Source organism: Protopterus annectens, chromosome 3.part1, assembly GCF_019279795.1.
Source record: "Protopterus annectens isolate FY-2018-M chromosome 3.part1, PAN1.0, whole genome shotgun sequence".
In the NCBI taxonomy this organism is placed as follows: Eukaryota; Metazoa; Chordata; order Ceratodontiformes; family Protopteridae; genus Protopterus; species Protopterus annectens.
In genome coordinates, this window is record NC_056732.1 from 1402354695 (window position 1) to 1402374457 (window position 19763).

Consider the following 19763-nt stretch of genomic DNA (forward strand, 5'->3'; position numbering starts at 1 on the left):
GGTTAGTTCGTAAAGAGACTCTGTCTTGATGAAAAATGATGAACGGCTCCACTGCCATTAGGGCCTGTAGTTCTGAGACTCTTCAGGCTGAAGTTATTGCTAGCAGCAGGGCAGTTTTCCATGATAAAAATTGTAAATCGGCTGAAAAAGCTGGTTCGAAGGGTGGTAGTGTAAGTTCTTCCAAAACAAAATTGAGGTCCCAAGTTGGTGTTGGTGCTCTCCGGGGTGGTCTTATGTTCTTAGCCCCTCTGAGGTACTGTCTTAGTAATGGATGTGAAAAAATAGGAGGATCCGTGTTGTAATGAGCTGAAATAGCTGAAGCATGGATCTTTATAGATGAAAAGGAAAGGCCTTTGTGCGACATCTCAGTTAAATATTGTAGAATCTGAGGAATATTTGGGACAAGAGGATTTTGGCCTTTAGCCTGGTTCCAGGCGCAGAATCTTTTCCATTTGTCTGAGTAGGTTTTCCTGGTGCTAGGTCTCCTGGCCTCCAGAATGACATCCATAACAGCTGTAGAGAGAAGTGTTGACTGGTTGTTTAGATAATCTGCCATGCAGCCAGATTTAAAGTTTTGAGCTGGCTGTGTAGAATCGGATTGTTTTGCTGAGTCAGCAGGTGAGGAATTTGAGGTAAAATCCATGGTGGGCCTTGAGCCATGTTCCTTAATATTGGATACCAGTGTTGGCGTGGCCAGTCTGGAGCAATGAGTATCATTTGTGGCCTCTCTAATCTGGCTTTTAGCAGCACCTTTGCCAGAAGAGGCAGTGGAGGAAAGGCATACACTGTTAGTGTTTTCCAACTGAATGAGAGGGCGTCCACTTTCCAAGCTAGTGTGTGGTATGTCCTTGTGCAAAACTTTTGTAGTTGGTAGTTTTGGGGGGGAGGCAAACAGATCTACGTCTGAGCTCCCCCATTTTTGAGTTATCATTGTGAATACTTGTGGGTCTAGTTTCCACTCATGAGGATCCATGATATTTCTGCTTAGTTAGTCTGCCAATGTATTTTTCTTTCCTGGCAGGAATTGTGCTTGTAGTTGAACTTGGTAGGTCAGTGCTGTGTTCCACAAGGTCACTGCTTGCCTGCATAGGGGGTAGGAATGTGTGCCCCCTTGTTTATGTACCACATCACTGTGGTGTTGTCCATCTTTATTAGAAGTTGTCCTGGATGTAGGAGGTCCTTGAAAGCTGTTAGGGCATTTTGTACACCTAGCATCTCTTTTTGATTGGCGTGGAGATGCATTTGATCTGCAGACCATTTGCCCTGAAAACACTGTCCTGCCATGTGTGCTCCCCAGGCGTAATCCGATGCATCTGTTGTTATTGTTTGCCTGGCTGTGGGTAAGGTGAAAGGCTGACCATTGTTGAGGTGACATGCCCGAGCCCACCATACAAACTCCTGTTGAAGGCAGGGAATGAGTGGTATTATTGTTTCCAAGCTGTGGCTGTGTTGAGTCCAATTGTTTCCAAGCTGTGGCTGTGTTGAGTCCATATGCTTTTCAGGTACCATTGTAATTTCCTCATATGCAGTTTGGCATATGGTATTAGTAGTATGCAATATGCCATGAATCCCAAGGCCTGCAGAATTTTTCTTGCAGGGAGTTGGGTCTTTGTTGCCATCATTTTGAAGTATTGAGTCAGTTGTCCTTGCTTGTCTGGCGTGAGATAAGCCATCTGGGCCGTTGTATTTAAGCTGGCACCCAGGAATATTATGTCTTGTGAGGGCACTAGTTTTGACTTATTTTCGTTTACTGTGTACCCTAGGCAACTTAGTAGGTTTTTTGACAAACGCCAGATGTTTTAAAAGAATGTCCTTGCTTTCTGCTTGAATAAGGCAGTCGTCCAGGTATGGATATATTTGAATTCCTCTTTGTCTGCAGTATGCAATTACTGGTGCCAGGTATTTTGTGAAGATCCTGGGCGCAGTAGATAAGCCAAAGCGCAGTGCAGAGAATTGGTAACGAGTTGTACCTGCTATAAATTGGAGGCATCTTCTGCAATTTTGTCTGATAGGGACATGCAGGTATGCCTCCTTGAGGTCCAACGTTACTAGCCAAGCCTTCTTGCCCAGCATGGGAAGAAGTTGCTGTAGTGTGAGCATCTTGAATTTGGGTACTTCCAGGTATGTGTTTAGAATTGAAAGGTCCAGAATTGGTCTCCAGGCATTGTCCTTTCTGGGAACTAGAAAGAGTCTTGAGTAAAATCCTTGTCCTTGCTCCTGTGTAGGAGCCTGTTGAATGGCTCTCACGTCCATGAGTGCTGTAATTTGTCTTTGAGCCTCTGTCCATTGATTTGGTGGCAGGTTTGGCATTCCTTTTATCCTTGGTAAAGTGTGAAAGTGGAACCTGTATCCCTGAGACACAATACTTCGGACCTATTTGTCTTTTGTGATGATGTGTCAATTGTCTGCAAAAAGAGCAAGTTTTCCTCCCAAGGGAGCTGCCAAGAGTGATTTGCTTGGCAGTCTGAGGGGTAAGTCATTGTGATTGTCTTCTGATAGTTTGAGACCTGTCTTCTCTGCCTCTCTGGGTTGTGGCACCCCATTGTTGTGGCTTGTAAGAGCCTTGTGGCTGACCTCTGCCCCTTGGGCGTCTGTATTTGCCCCTCTGTTGTCTGTCAGAAGTTGGAAAGGACCAGTTTTTGGTTGGCCAATTTCTGCTGAAACGAGGGGGTTGAACCTGTAAAAAAATCCTTAACCGTCTGCATAGATTTTGCCTTATCCTCCATTTTCTGTAAAACCTCTTCTGCTTTCACACCAAATAAAACATCCTGCTGTAAAGGTGCATCCAATAACTTTGCTTTAACATGATCAGGTAAAGTTTGTTCTTTTAGCCAAGCATGCCTACGAATGACAGACCCTGTTACAGCTGCTCTACAAGAAGCTTCCAATGAATCAAAACCACATTGCAAAGTATGTTTTCCCACTTGTTCTGCTGCATGCAACAAATCTTGTATTTCCTTGAAATCAGGCTGCTCTATATGTGTGCTCATTTTTTGTTTTAATGGAGACATCAAATATTGCTGCTATTTCAAAACTGGCAATTTAAGGCCCTCATAGCTAGAGTAGCTGAGGTACATACTTTCTTTCACCATCTGTCTAGTGCTCTAGAATCCCTTTCAGAAGGTACAGGATTTTTAGCAATAGAGGCCTTAACCCCTTTGGGACCCTGGGAAATTGTTTCTGGGTCAGCAACAGGGCTTTTATATAGGAATTTATGTGAGTCAGGGACTCTGCAGTATCTGTGTGGTTTGACTGGTGCAGGAGGTAATGAATCTGGGTTAAGGCTGGATTCTGAATAAACATCATCCACAATGTCTAACACAGGTGGGTATAGCAAGGGATCTGTGCTGGGGTAGTAAGAGGAATTCTCAGAGCCTTTTCTTAGAATCAGAGTAATCCTGGCCTTCCCAGTGGAAATATTCCCTCATGGTATGTAAAGTTTCCCCAAAAGAGTTGTCTTCTGGGGGAGATGCTGAAGGAATAGACTCTTCAGCATCAGAGTCTTCATAAGGGGAAAAAGAGTATTCCTGTTCCTCAGAAGAATCTGAGGAAATGGAAACCTGGTCAGAGGAAGCGTAGTCCTCCTCCTGTCTAGGCCTTTTGTCAGGAGGGGGATGGGAACCCCTGATTAGGGAAATCTTCAGCCATCTTAAGCATCTGTTTCTTAGGCATGGGGCCTTGTACTGGAGACTGCTGTACAGGCTTCCTTACTTTTAAAGGAGTTTTCAGTTTTGCACAGGATTTAATAGTAAGGGTAGTCGGTCTGAAGACACCTTCAGCAACTGACTGTCTTTCAACTGCACTGGAATCCCCTTCAGTCATGGAGTTGGAAGGGCCTAAAGATAAAGGCTCTGGAGGCCCAGCAATCTCCGCTTGGGAGTCTGATGCAGCCTGGGTTCTAAATCTGCGGTCGTCAGGGGCTGCGTAGGCGCCTCACTGAAAACCGGAGAACCGGCGACTGGCCTAGCAGAGGCCTCGGTGTCTAGTTTGGGTCTCGGCTGCCTGTCTTTATCTTTGCACTTTTTATGCATCCCGGTCATCGGCTGCTCCGACGGCATGGTATAATTAAATTTTCTACCAAAATAATGTTGGGCGAAATCAAACAGACGTTTAATAGTTTGTTTGTTAAACCTGGCACAAAACCGACAACCTGTAACGTCGTGGTCCGGGCCTAGGCAAGGGATACAATAAGAATGAAAATCCTTGAGGTATTTGCTTCCCACAAGAAATGCAATTATTAACTTTTTCTGACATCGGTCTGAGGCAAGAAAAGGTTCCCCAACGGGGTACTTAGCTTTATTGAAGACTTCGGTCTGAAATTCGATTTGAAAATCTCAGGAGTCAGCCGACCGGCACTTGTGAACTGCTTCTGCTTCGGGCACCGCGCGGCAAGAAAGACTGAAGAAAATGGTGTTGGCTGCCTCTTTTATACCCCTGTCACATTGACGTCAGGGAAGAAGCGACCGCAACCGATGCCGGACCAAGACTTTGGAACTCTGGCCGACTGCGGGTCCGCCTGACGGCAGATAACCCAAGTGTGATGACTGCAGCAGTGTAACACGATGAACATCTTGGGCATGAAGGAAGGGTTGGTCCTGATTGCAACTCTGTCCTTTTGGAAAACAAGATAAGGAGAGGTGGCCATAAGAGCTTGTATCTCTGAAATCCTCCTGGTGGAGGTAAGGGCCACTAGCAGAACTATTTTCAGGGTGCATAGTTTCAGGGAAACAGAGTGAGCTGGTTCAAAAGGAGGTAAAGTTAGTTTTTTTAATATGAAACTGAGGTCCCAAGGAGGGGGAATAGGTCTCCTGGGGGCTCTGATATGAAGGATGCCTTTCAGAAACAGCTTGACTTCTAGTCTGGATGACAGAAGAGGTGAAATGGCCAGACAAGCAGAAATGGCAGATAAGTGGACTTTGACTGAAGAGTAAGTTAGTCCTGAGTGGAGCAGCTCACAAAAATAGGATAGGACCATTTGTATAGGAGTAATAAGCGGGTCCTGGTTTTTCCTTTGACACCACTTTGAGAATCTATGCCACTTTGATACATAGTGTTTTGCAGGAGGCCAGAAAACCTAGTACTAGGAGAAACTGAGTACATCCTCTGACTATAGGTGTCTGTAAGGGATTAGAATCTCATCACCCATAAGATCAATTTTAGGTTGTTCGTCTGTGGGTGGAGTAGGGATCCCCTGTCCTGTGTGAGCAGGTCTAGTCGGTGGGGTAACCTGTGGTGATTGACCTTTGCTAGTAAGTGTAGGAAGGGAAACCAATGTGGTCTTGGGCAAATCGGGGTCACCAGTAGGATTTTGGGTTTGTCCTTCTGAATTTTCAGAAGGACTTTCTGAATTAGTGTGAAAGGAGGAAGGTGTAAAGGGTGCATTCCCTCCCAAGAAAAGGAGAATGTGTCCACTTTCCAAGCTTGTGGATGTGGATCCCTTGTGCAGAAGTTTGGCATCTGCTTGTTCTGGGAGGAGGCAAAGAGATCTGCTTGTGGAATACCCCACCTGTGTATCAGGTCCAGGGAAACCTCTCTGAAGCATCCATTCGTGAGAGGGGGCTGAGGTTCTGCTGAGTTTGTCTGCCATAACATTCTCTGTTGAGGGGATGCACTCTGCTACCAGGTGGACCTGGAGAGATGATGCTAAATTCCAAATCTGGATGGCCAGGCTGCATAGGTTGTAGGACCTTGTCCCCCCTTGCTTGTTGATGTACCCAACAGGACAGTCATATTGTCTGTGATTACTTTCAAGGTTCCTGGCAGGAGAGTAGATTGAAAGGTTAGAAGAGCTAGTAATAATGCCGTCATTTCCTTGATATTGATGTGGTCCTTTTGTCTTAGAGTGAACCATCTGCCTTGTACTGAGAATTGTTTCTGGTTTGTTAAGAGCACTGTACCCCACCCCAGGTCTGAAGTATCTGGGGAGAGCTGTTGCTGGGGGGCTAGAAACTGTACGCGAGTTCCTAGGTTGAAGTGCAGTACTGATACCCACCACTGTATTTTCTTTTTTAGGCACAGAAGTAGGGGGAAGGGGCAAGTCCATGGGTTAGGAGTGTTGACTCCATAGGTTTTTTTTAAGACCCACTCGATTTTGCACGTATGGAGTCTTGCCAGAGGTAACATGGGTATCAGACATGCCATGTGGCCTAACAGTCTCAGGAATTCCTGAGATGTCAAGAAGGAGTGGGTAAGGATCTGTATAAAGTACAGAGAAAGGTCTTTGATCCTTTGGTCTGGGATGAAGGCTTTCATGCTGTCTGTTCTGATCCTGCATGCCAAGAAAAAGTCCTAAGAGGGGGTCAGGTGAGATTTTTCTAGATTTAGGGTGAACCCAGGTGAGATTTTTCTAGATTTAGGGTGGACCCTAGTTGAGTTCGGGAGGAAGACACCTGCTGCAGGTGAAGTAGAAGAACTTGGTAGTCCTGATGAAGGATGAGCAGGTCCTCTAGGTATGGGTATATCTGTAGATCCAGAGTCCTACAGTGAGCAATGAAGGGGGCTTCACTAGAGGGCCAGTAGAGAGACCAAAGGGCAAGGCACAGAATTGAAAATGGCAGGAACCTAGAGCAAAGCAGAGGTATTTCCTGTAATTGGGATGGATAGGAATGTGGAGATAGGCATCCTTCAAATCCAGGGCTACCATGAATGCTTGTGGGGGTATGAGTGGTAAGAGAAGGGGTAAGGTAATAATTTTGAAAGTGGGAACTCAGGAAGAGGTTTGGAAAGATAAGTCTAGGATTGGCCTTCAAGGACCGTCTTTCCTTGGTACAAGAAACACTCTGGAGTAAAAGCCTGCGTTTCTTTGTGGGGCGGGTACCTGTTCTATGGTACCCTGAGTTAGGAGTTGCTGAATGATGGCTGGAAATAGGTGGGTTTGGTTTTTTGGTGGTTGTGGAATACGTTGGGAAGGTGGAAGCAGCCACCAAGTCATGAAATATCCTCTCTGAATGATAGAGGACCCATTGCTCTGCTGTGATTATCCACCAGGAGGGTAGGGAGAGGGTGAGACGAAGGGATAAGGGTGTGTCTGGGTCCAAAGGAGGTGAGTCACAGTGGAGGTGGTCTGGATTGGTCAGACTGACTGTAGTGGAGGAGCTGGTGGGAAACCTGGGATTAGATTTTTCTGGATTGTCTACACCCCTTTGGTTGAGGAGCTGTGTGAAAGGATGGTCTTCTAACAAAGGAGGGCTTCTGTGGGTAATTTCTAAGGTACCTGGGAATAGAGTATACCAGAGAATGTTTGAGATTTTGTAGTTCCTTTCCCTTTTCTTGAAGGGATTTGAGGAACTCAGCAGAAGCCTGTCCAGAAAGGGCCTTATTATCCAAGGGTGCATCAAGTAACTGTCTGTACATCCATGGGAAGAGGTTGAAGCCTTACCAAGGAGCATCACCTTAGAACCGATCCTGATGCAGCTGATTTAGATGAAGCTTCCACAGCATCATAACTGCACTTAATGGAGTGCTTCATCACTTGGGATGCTGTGGAAAGCAGAATGTTGAGCTGGGCTTTTATGGGAGAATCCTGCACCTTGGCTAGGAGAGTAGAAGCTTTGGATATGGTATCCAGGACATACCTAGCCATATGTGTTTAATAGTGGAGGGCCCTTATAGCCAGAGTAGAAGAGGTATACACTTTCTTCCCTAGTCTATCCATGAATTTGCGGTCTTTATCCATTGGGTAAAGAGCAGTAGAAAGCAATTGTCTTGAAGTTTTGTTGGCAGAGACAGCTATAACAGCTGGGTCTTATGGAGGGTTTCTAAAGAGGAACTGGTTGTCCTGGGGGACCTTATAAAAACAGTCTGGGCATTTGGAGGCTGGTGGTTGAGAGTCAGGAGACTGAGAAGCAGCCAAAAAAAGCATTCTGGAAGGCAGATAATAAAGGGGGACAGAAGAAGGAGATGGATGTTCCATTTCTAAAAGGTCAAAGTACCTTTTCTTGGAGTCAGAAACCTCAGATGCCTGCCACTTAAAATGTGCTCTCATGAGGCAAACAGTGTCCCCAAAGGTAAATTGCTCTCATGGGGACTCAGGAGAAATGGAATCCTCCTCCTCTGGGGTAGTGAAATCTTTGGGAAGTCTATTTGGGTTTCATAAGAAAAGCATTCCTCAGAAGAGTAGTCGTCTTCCTCAGATGCCTGTAAGGGCTGCTGAGGTGAAAGAGTAGGGGAAAGTTGCAAGGTCTGAAATGCCTTAAAGAGACTTTGTGAAAATACTTCCCAGCCAGGAACTAGTTGAGGTTCAGTGTGCTTAATTTTTTGTTTCCTCTTCAAAGGAGTAGCTGGTGGAGAAAGCATCGTGGTGGACGTCTGTTTAGTAGAAGAGAAGGAGCAGGGCCTTCAAACTGAGTCGTGGTTCCCCCTCCACCATTAAGTTCTGATGGCCAATTAGCCTCAGCAGACGTACACACATTTCCAGCATCTCAGCTTCCATTAAGGTTCCCAGGCCTGCTTTTGAAACCACCGTCTGAGAGGATTCTGGGCTTTCAAGCACCTCAAGAACCTGCTCGGACGCCTGTGGCTAAGCTTCAGATTCCAGCCTAATTTTCTTAACCTTCTACCTCGGCGGCTCATCAGATGGGCTTACTCCTCCTTCCATACCGAGCACTCAGCGGCTCATCAGATGGACCTACCCCTCCTTCCATACCAAGCACTAAGCGTCTTAACCTTTGATTCTCTAAATACAACATCAGTGCTGTGAGGTGGCTGCGAAGAGTTTTGGGGACGAAAGATTTGCAAATGGGGCAGGACGTATGGTTGTGGGCCTGGCCTAAGCAAAATGCACACTTCTTGTGCATATCCTTGTGAGGAATTTGTCTTCCACAAGCACACCTCCCCTTTCTAGCTGACATGCAAGACTCAGTTGTAATCAAAAACAAGGAAAAAACCCAACAGGGCTCTTATCTGTATCGGTCGAAGATGCGGTCATCTGGTCTTGAAAGGAATCGCAATCGGTCATCTGAAAAAATATGATCTGTTAACATAACTGGCAAACAGGAGCCTGACATTCACTGTGGCAGAAAAATTCTGATGGTGTGTGCAGACGTCACTTTTATACCAAACATTGGTTTATGTCTCTTTTAAGGGATGTCACGCACACCATCCTCGGTAAGGGATGTCACGCACATCATCCTCGAACAAAGACTTTGGAAAACTGGTCAGACAGTGGTGCTGCAGGCAGCAACTCCCTACTGTTATGAATACTGCAACATGAGAATAGAAGGACATACTTGTGTTTCCTTGAATGTCTGTTTACCACTAACCAAGAGGTGGTGTACCAGAGGATAGGGTACATAGAAGGAATGGCTAAAGGCTAACAGAAAGGAAAATGTAATGCCGACAAGAAGCAAAACTTGCACTGACCACAAAAGTTTCAACATTCTACACAATGCAATGTATCGGTGGGGACCCTGGGCAAAACCCTGCCACTCTAAGAAAAGGAAATATATTCAAAAACTGCCATCTTAAACAGGAGAGTGTACAGATGTATGCAGCACTATTAGGTTGGATTGCATATACAGTATTGCTATAGGCAGTCTAGCGAGGAGGATTAAGGCTATGGACTGCAAGTTATCTTCAACCTGTACTTGGTTTGATTCCTCTCAGTTTCCATTTGCCGACTATGTGACTGTGTGCACCCCTTAACCAGAGAGTGTGCACACAAGGCTCTTCAACCCAGTTACTAAAACATACAGTCACAGTTCATTAATGCACGCACAAACAAAAACAAATGCATGGTAAACCTAATAAAGCAGCCCACAAGGGAGACTAGTCCCTCCAACAACAAAAGTACAGTTGTGTACCTACCATAAATGTAGATGTTAGAGTGTATTCACTGTTGCAGGTCATTACTCTTGGGTTATCCTGCTGGCAGGCTACCCTCAGTCGGACAGAATTCCAAAGTCTAGGTCCGGCGTCGGTTGCTGTCACCTCTTCCCTGACATCAGTGTGCCAGTGGTATAAAAGATGCAGCCGACGCCATTTTCTTCAGATTTTCTTGCCCCAGATGTCAGGTGCCCCCAAATTGGTAGGCTGAAAAATAAGCTAATAAAAATGCATGCGCAAAAATAACATTTCCTTAATCTACAAGCAAATACGCCAAATAGGTTGTATAGGATAGAGAAGTGCAGATAAGTCCCAGCAAAGAAAAGGGGGATGGTGGGTGGGTAACCTGGACTGCAACAGTGAATACACTGGAACATCTTCATTTATGGTAGGTACACAACTGTACTATGTTCGTGTTTCACTGTTGCAGTAATTACTCTTGGGTTGAATCCCAAAGCTGAGGATGGGCAGCTGGGCTAAATAGGATTAGGGGAGACTATGAGGCCCTGCAGAACTACAGTGGCAAAGCCTGCTCTGGACTTAGAGTAAACAGGTAAGCGGTAGTGCTTTGTGAAAGTGTGCAGCCTCTAAGATACCCTTGGTTGGTACTCTTCTGAGGAAGGCTGCTGAAGTGGCTGCTGCTCTGGTGGAATGAAACCTAATGCCCTTCGGCACTGATTTGCCATGCTGAAAATAACAGAAATGGATGCAATGGCCTATCCATTTAGAAATAGTCTGTTTTGAGATGGCCTTTCCTTGTGATCCTGCAGCATATGACACTAAAAGTTGCTCAGTCTTTCTGAAAGCTTTAGTTCTGGCCAAGAAGAAACGCAACTGCTTATGTATGTCCAAAGAATGCAGAATTTTCTCACCCTTGTTCTCTGGATTTGGATAAAAGGTAGGCAAGTGAATGGTTTTGGTTGAGGGCCACACTGGGCACCACCTTAGGCATAAGTGTATGGTTTGTCCTCAGGGAAACCCTGTCTGGATGAAAAATGATAAAAAGGTTCCACAGCCATGAGTGCTTGTAACTCTGAAACTCGCCTTGCAGAGGTTATTACTAGGAGCAGAACTGTTTTCCAGGATAAGAATTTTATATCTGCTGTTGATGCCAGCTCGAAAAGAGGCAGTGTGAGTTTTTCCAAAACATAATTGAGGTCTCAGGCCAGAATTGGTGCTCTCCTTGGAGGCCTAATGTTTTTGGCCCCCCTGAGGTACTGCCTTATTAGAGGATGTGAAAAGATAGGTGGTTCCGTATTGTAATGTGCTGAAATGGCAGAGGCATGAATCTTTATTGATGAGAAAGAAAGGCCTTTGTGCAGCATCTCAGTTAGGTATTGTAAAATCTGAGGGATATTTGGTACACACGTGTCGATGCCTTGTTCCAAGCACAGAATCTCTTCCATTTTTCTGCATAAGCCTCCTGGCCTCCATTATAACATCCATAACAGCTTTTGAAAGAGGAGTGTTCTGAATGGCTACATTATCCGTCATGCTGCCAGATTTAAGGTCCTGAGTTGGCTGTGCAGGATCTGTTTTGTTGGGTCAGCAAGTGAAAAGTTTGAGACAATATCCATGCTGGACCTTGAGACAAACTCTTTAGGATTGGGTACCAGTGCTGACGTGGCCAGTCTGGTGCAATCAGTATCATTTCTGGCTACTCTTGTCTGACCTTTAGGAGTACCCTGGGAAGGAGAGGCAGTGGAGGAAAGGCATATACTGTTAGATGTTTCCAGCTGACGGACAGGGCGTCCACTTTCCATGCTTGCTTGTGATAAGTCCTTGTGCAAAATCTCTGTAACTGGCAGTTGTGAGGGGAGGCAAATAGATCTATGTCTGGGCATCCCCATTTCCTTAATATCATGCTGAAGACTTGTGGATCCAGTTTCCATTCGTGGGGATCCATGAGGTTTCTGCTTAGTTCATTTGCCAGACTATTTATTTTTCCTGGCAGGAATTGTGCTTGCAGGTGAACTTGAAAAGCCAATGCTGTGTCCCACAAGGTCATTGCTCGTCTGCAGAGGGGGTAGGAATGTGTACCTCCCTGCTTGTTTATGTACCACATGACCGTAGTGTTGTCTGTCTTTATCAGTATCTGTCCTGGATGAAGCAGGCCCTTGAAAGCTGTCAGGGCATTTTGGGCAGCTAGCATCTCTTTTTGATTGAAGTGAAGATGCATCTGGTTTGCAGGCCATGTGCCCTGAATACATTTTTCTGCCATATGGGCCCCCCAGGCATAATCTAATGCATTCATTGTCAGTGTCTGTCTGGCTGTGGGTAATCCGAATGGCAGCCCCTTGTTGTGGTGACAAGCTTCTGCCCACCATCGAAACTCCTGTTGCAGGCAGGGAATGAGTGCAATTACTGTCTCCAGGCTGTGGCAATGCTGAGTCCAAACACTTTTTAGATACCACTGTAATTTCCTCATATGCAATCTGGCATATGAAATTAGTAGAATGCAGGATGCCATGAAACCAAAGGCCTGCAGGATTTTCCTTGCAGATAAGTGGGTTTTTGTTGCCAATTTCTTGAAGTAAGTATTCAGTTACTTTTGTTTCTCTGGCGTGAGATAAGCCATCTGGGCAGTTGTATTTAAGCTTGCACCCAGGAATATTATCTCTTGAGAGGGCACTAGTTTTGATTTCTTTTCGTTTACTGTGTACCCCAAGTCAATTAGTAATCTTTTGACAAACGCCAGATGCTTTAGAAGAATGCTTTGTTCTCTGCTTGAATTAGGCAGTCATCCAAGTAGGGATATATTTGAATTCCTCTTTGTCTGCAAAACGCAATTACTGGTGCCAGGCATTTTGTGAAGACCCTGGGCGCAGTAGATGAGCCAAAGGGCAGTGCACAGAATTCGTAATGCATTGAGCCAGCTATGAATCTGAGGTATCTTCTGCAAGATTGTCTGATTGGGACATGCAGGTATGCCTCTTTTAGGTCCAAAGTTACGAGTCAAGCCTTCTTGCCCAGCATGGGCAGTAGATGCTGTAGTCTCAACATCTTGAATTTTGGAACTTCCAGAAACGTATTTAGTATAGATAGGTCCAGTACTGGTCTCCAGGTTTAGTCCTTTCTGGGTACTAGGAAAAGTCTGGAGTAAAATCCTTGGCCCTGCTCTTGTTGTGGTACTTGCTGAATGGCCCTCATGTCCATGAGGGCTGTAATTTGTTTTTGTGCCTCTGCCCATTGATTGTGTGGCAGGTCTGGCATACCTTTTGACCTTGGTAGAGTGTGAAAATGGATTCTGTAGCCTTGGGACACAAAGTTCAAGACCCATTTGTCTTGGGTAACCATTTGCCAATTTGATGAAAAAAGTGCTAGTTTTCCCCCTAAGGGGGCTGCCAAAAGAAAAGTGCTTGGATCTGGCAGAGGAAAGTCATAGGGACTGTTTCCTGTAAGATTGTGATTTGTCCTCTCCGCTTTTGGAGGTAGGAGCACCCCATTGTTTAAGCCTGTATGAACCTTGGGGCTGAGATCTGCCTCTGTGACGCCTGTATCTGCCTCTTTGTGGTCTGTCCGACACCGGAAAGGACCAGGTTTTTAGAAGGCCAGTTCCTGCTAAACCTGGGTGGCTGTACCTGTAAGAAATCCTTGACTGTCTGCATGGACTTTGCTTTATCCTCCATTTTTTTCAACACCTCTTCTGTTTTAGTACCAAATAAAGTATCATGCTGTAATGGTGCATCTAATAATTTTGCTTTAACATCAGGCAGATTCTGTTCCTTTAACCAAGCATGCCTTCTAATAACAGAAAGTACAGTTTTGTACCTACCATAAATGTAGATGTTCAAGTGCTAATACAGCTGCAGTAATCACAGATGGGTTTTCTGCCGTCAGGCGGTCCCTCGGTCGGCCGAATTCCAAAGTCTAGGTCCGGCGTCGGTTGCTGTCGCTCTCTTTCCTGACGTCAATGAGGCAGGGGTTATATAAGACACAGCAGACACCATTTTCTTCAGTCTTTCTTGCCCCAGATGTCAGGTGCCCCCAGTAGGAAGGCAATACATAAATTATATTTATATACATGCAATGCAATATAATCAAAAATCAGTAGTTGCAAGCAAATATACCATAGAAGGATAACCCAATCAGGTTGTATGAAGAGGGGTTAGGCCCTAGGCCTTTACCAAGAGGGGAAGGAGGGAGGAAAAACTGTACTGCAGCTGTATTACCACTCAAACATCTACATTTATGGTAGGTACAAAACTGTACTATGTTCATAGTGCATAAAGCTGCAGTAATCGCAGATGGGTAGAATCCCAAAGCTACGCACAGGGTGGTAGGCACTAGGTGGAACTGGGATGAGCCAGAATGCCCTGCAACACAGCAGTGGCAAAGCCTGCCCTAGTTTTGGAATATAAAGGCAGGTGGTAGTGTTTTGTGAAGGTATGCACAGAACTCCAAGTGGCTGCCTCCAAAATATCTTTGGTAGGAACTCCTCTGAGGAAGGCTGTAGAGGTAGCTGTGGCCCTGGTGGAGTGGGATCTGATGCCTGTAGGGACAGATTTTCCATGATAGGAGTAACAAAACCGTATGCAGTGGCCTATCCATTTTGAAATTGTCTGTTTGGTAACTGGCTTCCTTGAGCTCCTACAGCATAGGACACAAAAAGTTGTTCTGATTTCCTGAAAGGCTTTGTTCTGTCCAAATAACGTAGCTGTCTATGGATGTCTAAGGAGTGTAGCAGCCTTTCCCCTTTGTTTTGAGGATTGGGGTAAAAGGTAGGTAAATGTATGGCTTGATTTAAAGCTACCCTGGATACTACTTTAGGCATAAATGACGGGTTGGTTCGAAGGGAAACCCTGTCCTGATGGAACATGAGAAAGGGCTGCACAGCCATGAGGGCTTGTAGTTCCGAAACCCTACGAGCTGAGGTAATGGCCAGAAGGAAAGCTGTTTTCCAGGACAAATATTGCAAATCTGTTGAGGCAGCTGGTTCAAAGGGAGGCAATGTTAATTTTTCTAGAATGTAATTAAGATCCCAGGCTGGCACTGGTTGTTTCCTTGGTGGTCTTATATTCTTAGCCCCTCTGAGGAACTGTCTTAAGAGTGGGTGAGAGAATATGGGTGGATCCGTGTTGAATTCTGCAGAAATGGCTGAGGCATGGATTTTTATGGAGGAAAATGAAAGTCCACTGTTCAGCAGCTCGGCTAGATACTGTAATACCCGAGGCAAATTCAGTTTTCTAGGGTCCTGGCCTTTTTTCTCATTCCAAGAGAAAAAACGTTTCCATTTTGCGGAGTAAGCCTTTCTAGTAGATGGCCTTCTGGCCTCCAAAATGACATCCTGCACCTCTTTGGGGAGTAGAGTCTGTTGTGGTGTTAAGGAATTTTCCATGCAGCGAGATTGAGTGTTTTCAGCTGACTGTGAAGAGTTTTGTAGCTGTGCTGAGTCAGCAGAAAAGGCATTAGAGGTAGAGGCCAGGGAGGAGTATGCGTTAGGCTCCTCAGTAGTGGGTACCAGTGTTGTCTTGGCCAGTCTGGAGCAATCAGTATCATCTTCAGTCTGTCTGCTCTTGCTTTCAAGAGCACCTTGGGCAGAAGAGGCAGAGGTGGGAATGCGTAAACTGTCCATGCTGTCCAACTGAATGAAAGGGTGTCCACTCTCCAGGCCTTTGGATGAAAGGTCCTTGAACAAAACTTTTCCAATTGATGATTCCTGTGGGAGGCGAAGAGATCTATGTCTGGCCTCCCCCACGCTTGGATTATCTTTGTAAACACTTGAGGATGCAACTTCCATTCGTGTGGATCTGTCATATTTCTGCTTAGATTCTCTGCCAGCGTGTTTTCCAAGCCTGGCAAGTACTGTGCTTGAAGTTCGATTTGCCATTCCAGAGCCAAGTTCCAAAAGTGTCATGGCTAGTCTGCATAGGGGGTATGAATGTGTTCCTCCTTGTTTGTTTATGTACCACATTACTGTGGTGCTGTCTGTTCTTATCAATAATTGTCCTGGATGCAGGAGGTCCTTGAAAGCTGTAATTGCATTTATCACTGCTAGCATTTCTTTTTGATTGATGTGAACGTGCTTTTCCTTTTGGGACCATTTGCCCTGAATGCACCTGTCTGTCATGTGCGCCCCCCAGGCGTAATCTGAGGCGTCTGTTGTGATGACTTGATTTGCTTGAGGCTTGCAGAATGGAAGACCTGTGTTTGTTTGACATGCTTGGGCCCACCATAGAAATTCCTTTGCAAACATGGAATTATTGGTATTAGTTTCCAAACTGTGGCTGTGTTGAGACCATAGGTTTTTTAGGTACCATTGAAGTTTCCACATATGCAACTTTGCACATGGGATTAAAAGAATGCAAGATGCCATGAAGCCCAGAGCCTGCAGGATTTTCCTTGCAGTAAGCCTGGTACAATTTGCTAGTGTTTTGAAGTACTGAGTTAGTTGCCCCTGTTTTTCTGGCGTAAGATAGGGCATCTGGGTGTTTGTGTCCAAGTTGGCACCCAGGAAAGTTATTTTCTGAGATGGTGTTAGCCTGGATTTCTCTTTGTTGATTGTGTATCCCAGAGAATTCAGTAACCGTGTTGCATAAGCCAGATGTTCCAGAAGTATGTGCTTGCTGTCCGCTTGGATCAGGCAGTCGTCCAATTAAGGGTAAATTTGTATCCCTTGAAGTCTGCAGTAGGCAATTACTGATGCCAGGCATTTCGTCAATACTCTGGGCGCAGTAGATAAGCCAAAGAGCAATGCAGAGAATTGATAGTGGATTGAACCTGCAAGAAATCTGAGGTATCTTCTGCAGCTTTGTCTGATTGGGACATGCAGGTATGCCTCCTTGAGGTCCAATGTTACCAGCCAAAACTCCTTGCCCAGCATGGGAAGAAGCTGCTGTAATGTGAGCATCTTGAATTTTGGTATGAGTAAGATTGTGTTTAGGATGGATAAGTCCAAAATGGGTCTCCAGTCGGTTCCTTTCCTTGGTACCAGAAATAGCCTGGAATAAAAACCTTGACCTTGTTCGTGAGTAAGTACCTCTTGAATAGCTTTCATGTCTATGAGCTTTGAAATTTGTAGTTGTGCCTCTGCCCTTTGATTGTGTGGCAGGTTTGGCATGCCTCTCATTTTTGGGAGAGAGTGAAAATGAAATATGTAGCCTCTGTTTATAACATCCAGGATCCATTTGTCTGTTGTGACAATATGCCAATTTCTTGTAAATAATGCCAGCTTTCCTCCCAAGGGTGCTGCCAGCTGATACTTGCTTGGCATGGAAAGGAGGAAGTCATTGGGTTTGTTTCCTGTATTGTTGTGCACTGTCTTCGCCACCTCTTGGTGCTGGAGTTTGCCATTGCCTGCCTCTATATGATCCTTGTGATTGCCCTCTGCCCCTTGTGCGCCTGTATCTACCTCTTTGGGGCTTGTCCGTGGCTGGAAAGGACCAGTTTTTAGAAGGCCAATTTCTGCTAAAACGTGGTGGTTGAACCTGTAGAAAAGATTTGACTGTTTGCCTAGATTTGGCTTTTTCTTCCATTTTCCGTAGTATCTCCTCAGCATTAGTACCGAATAGCACATCCTTTTGTAAAGGAGCATCTAGTAGTTTAGCTTTCACATGATCAGGCAAGATTTGTTCCCCAAGCCATGCATGTCTACGAATGACTGATCCTGTAACAGCAGCTCTACTTGAGGCCTCTAGGGCATCATAGCCACATTGCAAGGTGTGTTTACCCACTTGTTCTGCACTATGCATCATATCCTGCAACTCCTTCAAATCTGGTTGTTCAGGTTGAGACATTTTATTTCTTAATTGTGATAACAGAAACTGCTGATATTTAAGCATATGAAACTGACAATTTAAGGCCCTCATGGCTAGGGTGGCCGAGGTATATACCTTTTTTCCCAACCTTTCTAAGGATCTTGACTCTCTTTCTGAAGGTAGTGGATTCTTAGCAGTAGCGGCCTTCATTCCCTTGGGGCCTTGAGAAATGGTTTCAGGGTCAGCATTATGGCTTTTGTAAAGAAATTGGTGAGAGTTAGGAACTCTGTAGTACCCATCAGGCTTGACTGGGGCAGGAGGCAGGGAATCCGGATTAAGGCAAGCCTCCGAATAAACATCATCAAGTACATCCAAGACAGGAGGTATCGCCAGAGGTCTGTGTTGAGGTAACAAAAGAAATTCCCTAAGTCTTTTCTTGGAATCAGAAAAGTCTTGGCCTTCCCAATGGAAGTGCTCCCTCAAGGGGGGCAAGGTTTCCCCAAAAAAAAAAATCCTCTGGGGGAGATACAGAAGGAATGGACTGCTCTGCATCAGAATCTTCAAATGGGGAGTAAGAGTGTTCCTCTACATCAGAATGTTCTGAAAAAAAAGGAGCCCTGATCAGAAGAGGGAGAATCTTCCTCCACTCTGGGTCTCTTGTCTGGAGGGTTGGGCACCCCTGATAAGAGTAATTAAATCTTCAGCCATTTTAAGCATCTGCTTTTTAGGCATGGGGCCTGGGGATGGGCCCTGTGCAACAGGCCTCTTGGGATGCCTGGCTGATTTGGACTTAGTAAAGGCCTTAATGGAAAAGGAAGATGAGGGTCGAAAGACACCATGGGTGGAAGTGGACCTGTCCACATTAGGAGGCTCAACGCTCACAGTGGCTTCAGTGGTTGTAGTCTGGGTATGGGCCGAGGTACCTGCGGTCTCGGTTACAGAAGACACCGCCAAAGAAGTGTCGTCGGTAGTCAGGGACTGCATAGGCGTCTCGCTAAGAACCGGACCACGTGCAGCCGGTTTTGGCGTGGTGTCGGTGGGGACCACGGACCTCGCGTGTCGGTCCTTGAGTTTTTTTGGACAAAACGGTAGTCGGAGTCTCAAACGACATTCTATAATCAAAGGCTTTACCAAAAAATTGTTGGGCGAACTCCGCACGATGCTTAATAGTGCGTTTATTGAAAGTAGCGCAAAAGCGACAGCCCGAGACGTCGTGGTCTGGGCCTAAACAAGGTATGCAGAGGGAATGGAAATCCTTATGCAGTATTTGCTTCCCACAAGAAATACAATTGTTAACTTTTTCTGACATCGGTCTGAGGCAAGAAAAGTTTCCCCAATGGGGTACTTAGCTTTAATGAAGACTTCGGTTTCCAATTTTTCAGAATTCAGGAGCTGGCCGACCGCACTTGCGAACTGCTTGGCACCGGCAAAGACGGAAGAAAATGGCGTCGGCTGTGTCTTATATACCCCTGCCTCATTGACGTCAGGAAAGAGAGCGACAGCAACCGACGCCGGACCTAGACTTTGGAATTCGGCCGACCGAGGGACCGCCTGACGGCAGAAAACCCATCTGTGATTACTGCAGCTGTATGCACGATGAACATCCTGAAACAGCGGCCCTGCAAGAGGCCTCCAGTAAATCATAACCACATTGCAAAGTATGCTTCCCACTTGTTCAGCAGCATGCAATAAATCCTGCAATTCCTTGTTCTCTGCAAATTCAGTATTTGTCAACAATTTCTGTTTAAGCAGTGACATTAAGTATTGCTGATATTTATAAGCATATGAAACTGGCAATTTAAAGCCCTTACGGCCAAGGTAGCAGAAGTTTAGACTTTTTTCCTCCATCTGTCTAGAGCCCTAGAATCCCTATCAGAGGGGACAGGGTTTTTTGCAGTGGAAGCTTTAACCCCTTTGGGACCCTGAGATATACTTTCTGGGTCAGCAGCGGTGTTTTTATATAGGAATTTATGAGAATCCGGGACCCTGTAGTATCTGTCTGGCTTAGCAGGTGCAGGGGGTAAAGAGTCAGGGGACAGGCCGGACTCTGAAAATACATCATCTACAATGCCTAGAACAGTTGAAATAGCAAGGGGTCTGTGCTGAGGAGTAGCAAGAAGTCTCTGAGCCTTTTCTTAGATTCAGAGTAATCTTGGCTCTCCCAGTGGAAATGCTTCCTCGTGGTATGCAGGGTTTCCCCAAAGGAATAATCCTCATGAGAAGAGGCTGAAGGAATGGATTCTT

General features: G+C 45.5%; 1 protein-coding gene across 8 annotated transcripts in view; it reads right to left on the reverse strand.

Moving 5' to 3' along the window:
- FAM83H (family with sequence similarity 83 member H) overlaps positions 1-19763 on the reverse strand; it is a 1342513-nt gene that overhangs the window by 1059347 nt on the left and 263403 nt on the right. The window lies entirely within an intron of this gene.